The sequence below is a fragment of the Bombina bombina genome, chromosome 1 (genome assembly GCF_027579735.1).
Source record: "Bombina bombina isolate aBomBom1 chromosome 1, aBomBom1.pri, whole genome shotgun sequence".
Taxonomy (NCBI): domain Eukaryota; kingdom Metazoa; phylum Chordata; class Amphibia; order Anura; family Bombinatoridae; genus Bombina; species Bombina bombina.
The window spans coordinates 1470357969-1470372274 of record NC_069499.1 but is presented as its reverse complement, the minus strand read 5'-3'; the positions used below and the strand labels follow the sequence as shown (position 1 = coordinate 1470372274).

At 36.5% G+C, this 14306-nt stretch overlaps 1 long non-coding RNA gene across 1 annotated transcript in view; it reads left to right on the top strand.

The window, feature by feature from the left end:
- The window catches only part of LOC128653520 (uncharacterized), a 112085-nt gene that overhangs the window by 64835 nt on the left and 32944 nt on the right, over positions 1-14306 (top strand). Inside the window, exon 2 of the long non-coding RNA XR_008401360.1 lies at positions 5241-5318. This is a non-coding gene — a long non-coding RNA (uncharacterized LOC128653520). The remainder of the gene's footprint in view (positions 1-5240; positions 5319-14306) is intronic.

Genomic DNA, 14306 nt, shown 5'->3' with positions numbered 1-14306 from the left:
TTTGGGACAGCTCCAGAAACAATGTACTAAATCAGCTTTAGGATAGTTTCATTTATAACAGGAGAAATTGGTGTTTGTGAACCTCCTGCGTCCCATTTTGACATCATAGCTGGCGTAACATAAGCCTTGTTTATTATTTTTAAATTTGACTCTTGCCAGTCCAAAGATAACATTGCTTTTGCTACTAACACAAAGCTTTTCTTAATATCTATCTACTGTATTTCTTTAATCAACAGCTACCATTTTTTGCAATAAGGGGAGCAGGTTATTCTTCCCTTTGAGCCCTTTAAACTTTTATACCATATAGAAATAGAATAATTCCCTGCTTTAAATAGCTTAAAGGCTGACTCTAATGTATACCACCGCCAATCCTCTGGGTATAGTCTTAATAAATACAAAAAATTATGGCATATTTTTAGGTATGCAAAAAAGTCTTTGTTATAAAGATCAGATTCCTCCTTCAGAGACTCAAACGATCTACAGTGCAACACAGTCTCTTCTCTTAGTGGAACTACATATGTAAGACCCTTTTGTTTCCAGTTATTGAAAACCTTAGATCTTAGTGCTTCTGGAAAATAAGGGTTACCAATAATTGTTAAGTGACCAGAACAGTTGTAATCAACCTGCAAATATGTGCAGATTCTCTGCCAAGCCTCTATAACATTACTAAATACTAACATAGATTATTGAATGTCTATTGGTAATTTATGCCGCTAATAGGGTAAAAGGGCTTTGAGCATGTAGAGGGCTTCTAGATCTTGTTCTAGAAAAAGGAGTGAGTAGTGACCCTCTTCCATTAACCATTCTACTTCAATTTTCCCAATAGCAACCTAATTGTTATATTTAAAGTCTGGAAAAGAAAGATCTCCTTTATCTCTAGCTTGAGTTAGTTTTTTTAATGCAATAGGGGTTCTCTTTGAACAGATATGATTAAGCAAAGGAAGATCTTTCTTGATAATAAATAAAGGTACATGTTGCATGAGATAAAATAATCTCAGGCATATTATACTTTTAACAAGATTACCATTAGCAGACAATGAAAGTGGGAATTTGGTCCAGTTCTTAAGATTATCAACTGTCTTTTGAATTATTACGGGATAGTTCTGAGAGTACCAACTTCTGAGATATAATGCTAAACTAATTCCTAAATATTTTAAAGATCCATTGGCTTCCTTAAATGGAATAACCCCCCTACTAGACGTATTCTTGTAAATCCATAAGATTTTTTTGATTTGTATTACATCTACACCCTGAGGAAGAGCCAAATTCCTTCATTATCTGCAGAAAAATTGGAATATTTCTCTTCGAGTCACTTAAGAACACTAATAAATCATTTGCATTCAGTAATAGAATTACTCTCCAGTGACGAATACCATCCAACTTGTTTCATAAATATTGTCCCTTTAAACATTAACAAACTTTTCATGATAATAATTTTAAATGTGGCACAGGTTCAGCACTAAAATAAAACAAGATGAAAGAATCCAAAGTCCCAGTCATTCAAGCCAACTGTCAACTAGCCATGTAGACGAAAACGCGATAAATGTGTCAAGCTTCTTCAGTTTGTGGTTGAAGACTTGGAGCCTGCACCACAAAGTCTCAAAATCTATAAATGCAGTTTAATACATTTCCCCCTCAGTGTTACGCATTACCTCTATCTGTTGGCTATTATCTATTGTTGTACTTACTGACCATTGAACAGGATTATGTCGAATTGCATAATTAACAAGTGCACTATAAAAAGACTATGCAAGAAAGCTTGCTATGAATTTCAGATAAAAAGTAGATTTGTTTTGTGACAAATGTATTTTTCCCCCCATTTGCCAGCCCCCTGTATCATGTGACAGACATCAACCAATCACAGACTAGTATATGAACTTGGGCACCTGCGCAGTAAGGAGCTGGTGCCTCAGAAAATGTGCATATAAATAAGAAACAATTTGATAATTGAAGTAAATTGGAAAGTCTCTTAAAACTAATGTTCTTTCTGAATTCTGAAAGTTTAGTTTTGACTATAGATAAGCTGCAGACCTGTTCCTATTTCCAGCATCTCTGAATTTGGATTCCAGCCTCATATATTTTTTTACCACTGCCTCAGCTCCAGCCTTGTCCAGTTTCTTGTATTGAGTCTTGCAATATGGGGATATTTGTGTAATTAAATAATGATTAAATATCTAAACATAGAACCCTCTAGAATGATACATATTGTTATATATTAAAAACATAATACAGACCAGTATGTTTGTTATGCCTGCTTACCTGAATATATGAGTTAAAGGGACATGCAGCACCAATTGTTTCTTTCATAAGTTCCTCAATTTTATCTAATTTGCTTCATGCTCTTGGTATCCTTTGTTGAAGGAGCAGCAATGCACTAATAGGAGCTAGCTGAAAGCCAATGACAAGAAACATATATGTGAAGCCACCAATCAGCAGTTTCTGAGCCTACCTAGGTATACAGGGAGTGCAGAATTATTAGGCAAGTTGTATTTTTGAGGATTAATTTTATTATTGAACAACAACCATGTTCTCAATGAACCCAAAAAACTAATTAATATCAAAGCTGAATATTTTTGGAAGTAGTTTTTAGTTTGTTTTTAGTTTTAGCTATTTTAGGGGGATATCTGTGTGTGCAGGTGACTATTACTGTGCATAATTATTAGGCAACTTAACAAAAAACAAATATATACCCATTTCAATTATTTATTTTTACCAGTGAAACCAATATAACAGCTCAACATTCACAAATATACATTTCTGACATTCAAAAACAAAACAAAAAAAAATCAGTGACCAATATAGCCACCTTTCTTTGCAAGGACACTCAAAATCCTGCCATACATGGATTCTGTCAGTGTTTTGATCTGTTCACCATCAACATTGCGTGCAGCAGCAACCACAGCCTCCCAGACACTGTTCAGAGAGGTGTACTGTTTTCCCTCCTTGTAAATCTCACATTTGATGATGGACCACAGGTTCTCAATGGGGTTCAGATCAGGTGAACAAGGAGGCCATGTCATTAGATTTTCTTCTTTTATACCCTTTCTTGCCAGCCAAGCTGTGGAGTACTTGGACGCGTGTGATGGAGCATTGTCCTGCATGAAAATCATGTTTTTCTTGAAGGATGCAGACTTCTTCCTGTACCACTGCTTGAAGAAGGTGTCTTCCAGAAACTGGCAGTAGGACTGGGAGTTGAGCTTGACTCCATCCTCAACCCGAAAAGGCCCCACAAGCTCATCTTTGATGATACCAGCCCAAACCAGTACTCCACCTCCACCTTGCTGGCGTCTGAGTCAGACTGGAGCTCTCTGCCCTTTACCAATCCAGCCACGGGCCCATCCATCTGGCCCATCAAGACTCACTCTCATTTCATCAGTCCATAAAACCTTAGAAAAATCAGTCTTGAGATATTTCTTGGCCCAGTCTTGATGTTTCAGCTTGTGTGTCTTGTTCAGTGGTGGTCGTCTTTCAGCCTTTCTTACCTTGGCCATGTCTCTGAGTATTGCACACCTTGTGCTTTTAAGCACTCCAGTGATGTTGCCAAACTGGTGGCAAGTGGCATCTTGGCAGCTGCACGCTTGACTTTTCTCAGTTCATGGGCAGTTATTTTGCGCCTTGGTTTTTCCACACGCTTCTTGCGACCCTGTTGACTATTTTGAATGAAACGCTTGATTGTTCGATGATCACGCTTCAGAAGCTTTGCAATTTTAAGAGTGCTGCATCCCTCTGCAAGATATCTCACTATTTTTTACTTTTCTGAGCCTGTCAAGTCCTTCTTTTGACCCATTTTGCCAAAGGAAAGGAAATTGCCTAATAATTATGCACACCTGATATAGGGTGTTGATGTCATTAGACCACACCCCTTCTCATTACAGAGATGCACATCACCTAATATGCTTAATTGGTAGTAGGCTTTTGAGCCTATACAGCTTGGAGTAAGACAACATGCATAAAGAGGATGATGTGGTCAAAATACTCATTTGCCTAATAATTCTGCACTCCCTGTACTTTTCAACAAAGAATGCAAAAGGAATGAAACAAATTAGATAATACAAATATGTTAAAACGTTATTTAAAATTGCATGCGCTGTCTGAATCATAAAAGAAAAAATATGGGGCATATGTCCCTTTTAACTCACATGATTAATTGTAGAACAATATAATTTGCCAATAGTGAATGCGATTATAAATGTAACCCTAGGGACATTGACCTAATAAATGTTCTGACATATTCACAATGATGTATATATGATTTGTTCCAGTTAAAGTTTTTAAAGGAACAGTCAACACCTTGAATGTTTTATATACAATGTTTAGTAATGTGTAATGAAAAAACTTATATGCATTTATCATTTATTTTGCCACCTTTTAATCTAATTTGACCTTTTTATAATTCTCAGACCTTCAATTTCCTTAATTGGCTTAAAATGATCAACAAAACAATTTTTTTAAAAACATTTAGACTTGTCTGATAAGTTATTCTATAGTATTCTATAGTAACACAAAATAAAATTACAAGATGTTTACGGTCCCTTTAAATGTATTATTTAAGTTGTTTTTCTTACTTGATATATTATAACCAATCTCAGGTCACCCCAAGTGTGACACTATTTGAATCCAATCAGACAGTGACATCATTGCAAACTTTTATGATATAAGTGGGACCAACCATTTTTTTTATTCAGAACACATAACACACATGTACCTAGAATTCGATTTATCAATCCATGGCGGACATATTCGTCGCTGTCCGCCCAAGCTCTCCTCTAGCGGGCAGAAATCCGCTGCTAGAATTTAACATTGCAACACCACCCCCTGCCTCGCGCAGCCAATCACGAGCAGGCAGGAGCTGATTGAATTTCTCCACCTAATAGGTGGATAACAGGGTAGGGAAGCAGCGGTCTGTTGACCACTGCTTGATAGATCCTGACTGCAGGTTCTCTTGTGCGAACCTGCAGTCAAAGGGAGGAGAAGGGCTTGATAAATCAACCCACAAGTGTGGGTAATTAAGATGTGGAACTCAGTGGTTGACATACATTTTCAGGAATTTAATCTTCTTCTAGTAATGCTACAGTTAAATGTCCTTTAGTGCCATTGATGTCATATGAGTTAATAGGAAAGTAAGCACCTTGTAATTACAACATTTCAGATGTCTTGGTATAGAATAATATCAGCCAAGTCTAGATACAGGTATGTTTATAACAAATTCAAATCTTATTTGCTGCAATTGTTTTCAATAGACAAATTCTACCCACCACTTGTGTTTTTTTGGAGGGCCAATCTTGGCTTGAGTCTGCAGACAAAACTAACTTCATTTTGTAAGTAAACACTTTGTTGTTTTGCAGCTGTTATCAACTGAAGCCAGGTATGGAACTATATGTAGCAGGGATAGCTGATTTATTATTATTATGATGATGATGGGGTAATTATTCAACAGTAAGGGATGGAAAGGATAATTTACTGAGCAGAATATGAGAAGGGGTATTAAACAGATTAATGCTGCAGAGGAAGTGAATATGGATTCTAAGTTCTTTGAGTGAGTTTCTTGGTAGCCAGGGAAAGAATTTAAGCAGGAAAAAAGACTGGAGGAACTGGGTACTGAGGAAGATGGGAAGTGGAAAGATCAAACAGTAACTGTTTGCAGGTGTCACACAAAAAAGGATACGGCTCAGGATAAGAGATTTAGCTGTTGAATAACAAAGGAAAAGGCACATTCCTGTCTTTATTAGGGAATAACATCAAAGAGAAATCTAGAATGAGATGCAAACATGGGACTTGCTGCAATAGATGAATTATAGAATCCCTCACTGTAAAGAGTGGAAATAGGTGTCAGGTTTTGGATATGATGTGGAGAGTTCTGTCTGTGACATGTTTACTATAAGACAAACAAGAGTCAGTTATGCTTGTCTGAGCTGCAGCTCTAGAAAGATATATAACTCAGTGTCAGCAGCAAGGAAATACAATGTAAAGGGACATTCAAATGCAAAAGGAAAATGTTGTATAGTGTTTGTGAGAGTTTTATTATTTCACTGTTGCTTTCATATAACCTTCAGAGAGGTTAAACCCATAGCTAAAGTTAGCTCCATAGCAGCAATGTACTACTTTGAGCTATCTGAACACATCTGGTGAGCTAATGACAAGAGGCATATTAATTGCTACTTCTTTTCAGCAAAGGATATCAAGAGAACAAAGTATCCATTTTATAACCTAAGGAAATTGAACACCCATTTAAAAGGACATGCTCTAGCTGAACCGTGAGAGTTTAATTTTGACTTTCATATCTTTTTAATCACAAATGATACACACCGCTACAGAGATAGGCATAGAGAGAAAATACTAGTGGCCCCATGCCTGACCATTGGGTACACAGAACAATAGATGAGGAAGAGCAGTTAGAGACCTAGTTAGTCCAAAAGGAGTGAAAATTTAGTCTTATTATGGATACCAATCATGTCACTTATGTACCTGCTGACCATTACTGTATTGAGTTGTGAGGATTGGTGCACATATGTATATCCATAGGTATAAGAGTATATGACTTGTGTGACTTAATTGTGTGACATTGTTATTACTGATTACAGGAGAAATAAGATATGTTAAACAAGTCAGTAGCAGAAAAAAGCTCTAATCCTGGATAAAGGAAAAATACTTGAGGAAGTTTATTCAGCAGCCAGTAAAACAATTTTTGCATAACATAGTAGCATCCTACATACTGCTGGTCTGACGCATTTCGCACATGGTCACATAAGATATAAGCTATAAAAGCTATGGACCACTGCAGCTACGTGTCACTGGTAATGCCCAGCTGGTTGAATTTTTTTTTCCCACATAAGGCCTAGATTACAAATGGTGGGATATTTTACGTGATATTTCTAGCGTAAGTTGCGCTCGCTAGGGGCATTATGGGTATACAGCACGTGTATATGTTTTTTCTAACTTTGTTTATTGTTAAAAAAAAAAGTGTTTTTTTATTTTGTGAAGTTTTGGCCCCGAATGAAGATTAAAAATACAGAATATTAATATCTTGTACTGCAATCCCATACAGTTTTGCGAGAATAAAGCAGCTCATTCGTTTCAGTGGTTGAAATGGCGCCATTTTACAAAACATGTTTTACAGTGTGAGAAAAAATTAACAGGCTATATGGGAAAAGTTGCAGATGTTTTTTTATCTGAGATATTAATATCCCATACTGTTAATCTTCATTCCAGACCAAAACCTTTAAAATTAAAACACATTTATTTTTACAATAAACCAAGAAAAAAATCTTTGATTTCAGAACTTCTAAAACTATTTGTTATTTTCACCACATCACAACACGGAATACGGTATTTTCAAAATGGCATCTTTTACCCACTAATTTTATCTTAATATTTTTGAAAACAGAATGGGTCTTGAAAGTGAGCAAACACCCCTTAAGCACAGAGCCATGTCATGCTTACAGATTTACAGATAAATTAAAATAACAGTAATGCAAATATTAAATACATACAGCCATTGAATATTCATTCATGATGTTCAGATCATGATTTATGTATTATTGCATTTCTATTGGTTCTCGTGTGCTGTAATATGTTACCTATAACTGGCCAATTAATATAGTTAAATATTTAAATTTCAGGCTAGGGTTGCCAGCTGTGCTTCCTAAAAATACCAGAAGACTTATAGGTGATTGGATACAGGACATAGCTGGGTTCACACAACGGGGCTGATTTACTATGCCCCGAATGGGGCCAACTCGCTCAAAACAGGAATTAAGAAGCAGCGGCCTTAAGACGGCTGCTCCTTAACTGGATCCGCCGCCTCTGAGCAGCATACAGCAATCAACCTGATCAAATACGATTGGGTTGATCGACACCCCCTGCATTTGCCTATGCCTTCCCTCCTTTTTCAATGATTCCTCGTATACTGAATTTTGTCAGGAGGAACAAGATTTCTCTGGTTTTGATATCTCCATTTTGGCCGACCCAATCGTGGTACCCATCTCTTCTGGAGATGTCCTTTCTTTTCCCGGTACTTCTTCCACTTGTTCCCCATCTCCTATTAGATCCCTTAGGAGGTTTTCATGACCCTGTTCTTCAAGGTTCTCTCCAGCTTAGTGCTTGGACAATTTCTGGGGATCCTGGACTTCTGAAGGACTTTCTGCATCAGCTAAATCTCTATTACAGGATGCCTGGGCTCCAGGAACCAAGAAATGTTATTTATCCTCCTGGTCCAGATGGGCTAGCTGGTGCGATCAAAGACATTTGGATCCCTTTTCAGCTCCTCTAGCTGAGATCTTGAATTTTCTAACTTCCTTATTTGATGACGGTCTAGCCTATAGATCTATTAATGTATATAGATCAGCTATTTCAGCTGGTCATGAACTAATCAACAATTTGCCCGTTGGCCAACATATTTCTATTTCTAGGCTTATGAGATCTATTGAGCTTAAAAGACCTCCTTCTTCCAAATATTCTTCCTTTTGGGATGTTAACTAGACTTGTGCAGCTTCGAAAAATTCGGTTTGGATCGATTCGGATCGATTTGAATTTTGGTTAGGATGAATTCGAATTTGGAAAAAAACGAATGAGTTTGTTTTGGATTCATTCGGATTCTTTCGGATTAAAAAATATTCGGCTGGATTCGGTTCGATTCGGTTTGATTTGGAAATTCAGGAATTCCGGTAAGTGTTAGGTGGGATGTGCTGTGTATTACACTAGTTTATGTACTGTATATTAGGTTTAACCCATAGCAGAGTGATAAAACCTAATATACTGTTCAAAACTAGTGCAATACATGGCCATCCGAATCTCCGAATTCGACAAATTTGGACGAATTTCGATTCGGACCAATGTTAACCTAATCTTCTCTCTCTCTTTTAATCTTGGCCAGTTAACCAGTCTCTTTCTTTAAAACAGCTTTCTTGCAAACTGGCTACTCTTCTCTGCCTTTTATCTTGTAGAAGAGTATCAGATGTGAAAGCTATTGATTTTTCTTCCAAAATGTTTTCTCCTCAAGGAATCATCTTTAGCATTTCTAGAAGAACTAAATCCATGTCTTCTTCTATTTTATATCCCTATTTTTCAGATTGTCCTTCCTTGTGTGTAGTTCTTTGCTTGAAAGAATACGAGAATTGTACCTTACCCTTTAGAAATTCCTCTTCTAATCAACTTTTAATTTCTTATTCTCCTCCTCATGCTCCTGTTTCTTCTACTTCTATTAGTAGATGGATTAAATGGGTCATGAATGAAGCAGGTATAGATACATCTGTTTCTTCTCATTCAGTAAGGGGTGCTGCTGCTTCTAAAACTTTCTGCGAATCAGCTTCCCTTCAAGAAATTCGAAATGCAGCAGACTGTTCATCAGTCTTCAAACAATTTTATTTCAAACCTATCATTTATTTGCCTCAACGCCTTCTGGATTAAATTTATGCTTAGCTTTAAACTTGCTTGTAATAAAATTCTGATTATCCTAGCCTTGGTGAAGGAATAATCTAGATTTTATTAAAGAGACAGAGACAAGTATTTTCCCTCCCTTCCCATACCCTTGGGCAATTCTTATTTTTTATAATTATAAATCTATTATTTGACAAGTAATTTATTTATATCTATTTCAGCTCCTGGTTCCTCTTCTACAGGATTTCAACCTCCTTCGGGAATGTGAGGATAATTATCACACACAAACTTCTTTAACTTCTGCAGGAATTCATCCTCAACCTTTGTTCCTTCCTGATGGTCCTTATGAAAAAAAAATTCTTTATTTTTTATTCTTCTTCTTATTGTTTTTTGTATTTTCTTTGGGACTTATTTCTGAAGATTCCTACCATATTTTTTTCCAGCACCAAAGTTCAAAGAGGCAGTTGGAATATTATTGGGACTGTTTATACTAGAATGAACTTTTCTGATTGGTCTGCCCTGGATCACACCATTCAGGATTGTTTCTCATTGGTTACCATATTCATTTGTGTTATTTCTATGTTAAACTTTTAAATTGTATTATGTTACTTTGAATGGCTGTTGAGCAGTAAAGGAAAAGGCTTATGCAAAATACTCGTCTCTGTCTCTTTAATAAAATCTAGATTATTCCTTCACCAAGGCTAGGATAATCAGAATTTTACTGGGCAGCCTGCTAAAATACTGGACTGTCCGGTTGAATACTGGACACCTGGCAACTCTAGGAACAGCCAATAGCGAAGGACTGTAAAACAGATATGAACATAGCCTTAAAAAAACTAGACTATTGTTTATTTAGTAGATCTAAAAGGACATCAGCGTGTTTAGTCTATGAACAAAAGCAATGTTCGTTGGAAAAAAAATAAATCCATTTTGAAATGGTGTGAAAATAAAACCTAAGATGCCGGTTTTGTGTCTTATAAAGTCCTGTATGAGCAGCCACGACGACTTTACTAGAGGTTTTCACTTTGGTAAATATTTCCAGCGTTTATGTTATTATTTCTTAAGTACAATGAACTTGTAATACAGGTGTGAGTTTCCACTTTATGTCACTTTATCCACATCATTGAAAGTATAGGGGCACAATTTTTTTGTACATTCGACTACGGATTCTAGCGGTAAAAATTTTTCTGACCGTGCGATTGTGTTTGTGCTACTCACGATAATGATAGCACACCGCTATACTGTGTGTATATATATATATACCAATAATAAACGCTTTAAAAAATATCAATCAGGGTACCTGCAGTTTAAAGGAACTTTCCAACCAAACTTTTAATTCACATGAGTGCATTTAAAGGGACATGAAACCCAATTTTTTTTTTCATGATTCAGATAGAGAATACAATTTTAAACAACTTTCCATTTTACTTCTATTATTTAATTTGCTTCGTTCTCTTGTTATCCTTTGCTGAAAGGTTTATCTAGGTAAGCTCAGGAGCAGCAAAGAACATAGGTTCTAGCTGCTGATTGGTGGCTGCATATCTATGACTATTGTCATTGGCTCACCCATGTGTTCAGTTAGAAACAAGTAGTGCATTGCTGCTCCTTCAAAAAATGATAACAAGAGAATAAAACAAATTAAATAATAGAAGTAAATTAGAAAGCTGTTTAAAATTGTATTCTCTATCTGAATCATGAAAGAAAATCTTTGGGTTTCATGTCCCTTTAAGTTTTGGATAGAATCATTTTTGTAATATAGATGTATTAGCAGAAATTCTTCTAATAAAAGCTATAGCTGTTTCAAAAGTGTATTTACGTATGCACTGGGCATCAGCATTTTAAACACAGCTCTTGCTCAGGGAGCCTAAGGTGCTTGTACCATCTGGTAACGACTCACAGCTAGATTATGAGTTGTGCGTTATGAGTGAAAAAGCATCATTATGGCTCTTTTTCACTACCGCTGGTATTACAGGTGTAGGCATAGCTGTACCGCACACCTTTTTGGCCGTCACGCGACGTAAGTACCGCACTTTTTAAAAAGTCCTTTTTCAATGGGACTTCCACAGCACCGGTACAGCCTATAACTACAAGATCTGTACCGCCATCTAAAGTCAGTAGTTATGAGTTTTACGTTACAAAGCTGTACCATAAAACTCATAACTAAAGTGTTAAAAATTACACTAACACCCATAAACTACCTATTAACCCCTAAACCGAGGCCCTACCGCAAAATCGCTGCAACCTAACTACACTTATTAACCCCTAATCTGCTGCCCCCAATGTCGCTGCCACTGTACTAAAGTTATTAACCCCTAAACCTAACCCTAACGTAACCCTAACCCTAACACCCACTAACTTTAACATAATTAAAATAATTCCAAATAAAACTTGCAATTATTACCTAAATTATTCCTATTTAAAACTAAATACAAACTTACCTGTAAAATAAAACCTAAGCTAGCTACAATATAATTAATAGTTATATTGTAGCTAGCTTAGGTTTTATTTTTATTTCACTGGTAAGTTTGTATTTATTTTAACTAGGTAGACTAGTTAGTAAATAGTTATTAGCTATTTACTAACTACCTAGTTAAAATAAATACAAATTTACCTGTAAAACAAAAAATAACCTGTCTTACAGTAAAAACATTACACTAAAATTAAAGAAATTACATTAATCAAATACAATTAACTAAATTACAAAAAAATAAACAATAAATTACACTAAGTAAAAAAGAAATGATCAAATATTTAAACTAATTACTCCTAATCTAATAGCCCTATCAAAATAAAAAAGCCCCCCAAAATAATAAAACCCATAGTCTAAACAAAACTGCCAATAGCCCTTAAAAGGGCCTTTTGCGGGGCATTGCCCCAAAGATATCAGCTCCTTTACCTGTCAAATAAAAATACAAACATTGCCCCCAACAGTAAAACCCATCACCCATACAACCAACCCCCCCAAATAAAATTCTATCTAAGAAACCTAAGCTACCCATTGCCCTGAAAAGGACATTTAGCTCTTTTAAATTGCCCAAACCCTAAGCTAAAAATAAAACCCACCCAATAAACCCTTAAAAAAAACTAACACTAACCCCCGAAGATCCACTTACAGTCTTGGAAGACCGGACATCCATCCTCATCCAGCCGGCGAAGTCATCATCCACGCGGCAAGAAGGCCAATAGGATTGAGGTCGCATTCTATTGGCTGATTGGAATAGCCAATAGAATGCGAGCTCAATCCCATTGGCTGATTGGGTCAGCCAATAGAATTGAAGCTCAATCCTATTGGCTGATTGTATCAGCCAATAGGATTTTTTACCCTTTAATTCCTATTGGCTGATAGAATTCTATCAGCCAATAGGAATTCAAGGGACGCCATCTTGGATGACGTCCCTTAAAGGGAACCTTCAGTGTATGGCTGGGACCATATAAAGAGGATGTTCCGCACCGGATGTCTTGAAGATGGACCCGCTCCGCGCCGGATGGATGAAGATAGAAGATATCGTCTGGATGAAGACTTCTGCCCGCCTGGATGATGACTTCTTGCCGCTTGGATGAAGACTTCTCCCAGCTTCATTGAGGACTTCTTGCCGCGTGGATGAGGACTTCGCCGGATGGATGAGGATGGCTGTCTGGTCTTCCAAAACTGTAAGTGGATCGTCGGGGGTTAGTGTTAGGTTTTTTTTAAGAGTTTATTGGGTGGGTTTTATTTTTAGCTTAGGATTTTGGGCAATGTAAAAGAGCTAAATGCCCTTTTAAGGGCAGAGCCCATCCAAATGCCATTTTCAGGGCAATGGGGAGCTTAGGTTTATTTAGATAGGATTTTATTTGGGGGGTTGGTTGTGTGGGTGGTGGGTTTTACTGTTGGGGGTTGTTTGTATTTTTCTTTACAGGTAAAAGAGCTGCTTTCTTTGGGGCAATGCCCCGCAAAATGCCCTTTTAAGGGCTATTGGCAGTTTAATGTAGGCTAAGGTTTTTTTTTATTTTGGGGGGCTTTTTTATTTTGACAGGGCTACTATATTAGGAGTAATTCGTTTTTATTTTTGATTATTTCTTTTTTTAATTTTGTGTAATTTAGTGTTTATTATTTTTTGTAATTTAGATAAATATATATTTTTTTATTTAGGCTTTTTTTTAGCCGGCTCTCCCCATTGATGTCTATGGGGAAATCGTGCATGAGCACGTCAAAGCAGCGCTTGTATTTGTGTGCGGTATGAAGCTCAACGCAACCATATCGCCTGCACAAGCCGGATTTTTGCAAACCTGTAATAGCAGCGCTATATATATATATATTATATATATATATATATATATATATATATATATATATATATATACAGTATGTCTGTCCCGGGACAGCTAAGGGAGTGAGCTTTCGTGCACACTCATATTATTTCCCTATTCATTTTAAGGAAGGTTACTATGAAATCTCATGAGAGTTAAGTCAAATCTCATGAGATCACAGTAAAAGAGTTCATGACCTCAGCACTGTTGATGCTGATTGACTGCTGTTCAATTTTTAATTTTTTTATTTATTTTTTACCTGCAGCTGGACAGCAGCTGAAGTATAACTTTTTACACAGAACTTACTCTGCTGAGCTGAGGAAATTGTGAGGTAAAATAGCTTCCTTTTTTTACATAGAGATGCTCAGGTGATATTTTCCTGTCAGCTTTTTACAGTTATACTGCATCAGTTTCAAGTGATTTAGCATATGAGTATTATGTCCCTTTAATGTGTGGACAGTCTATGGTATTTTTTAGTTAAAACAGGAATGGCCAACTGGTGGCCCGGGGGGAATTCATTTTTACAGCCCCAGGGAAAAAGCATAGAACTTATGATGTGTGCACTAGTTTTTGTGGCACTGGCAAAAATAACATCTGATATGAACTAAGAATGTGTGCTTTGAAGACAGACATCTTTAATACTA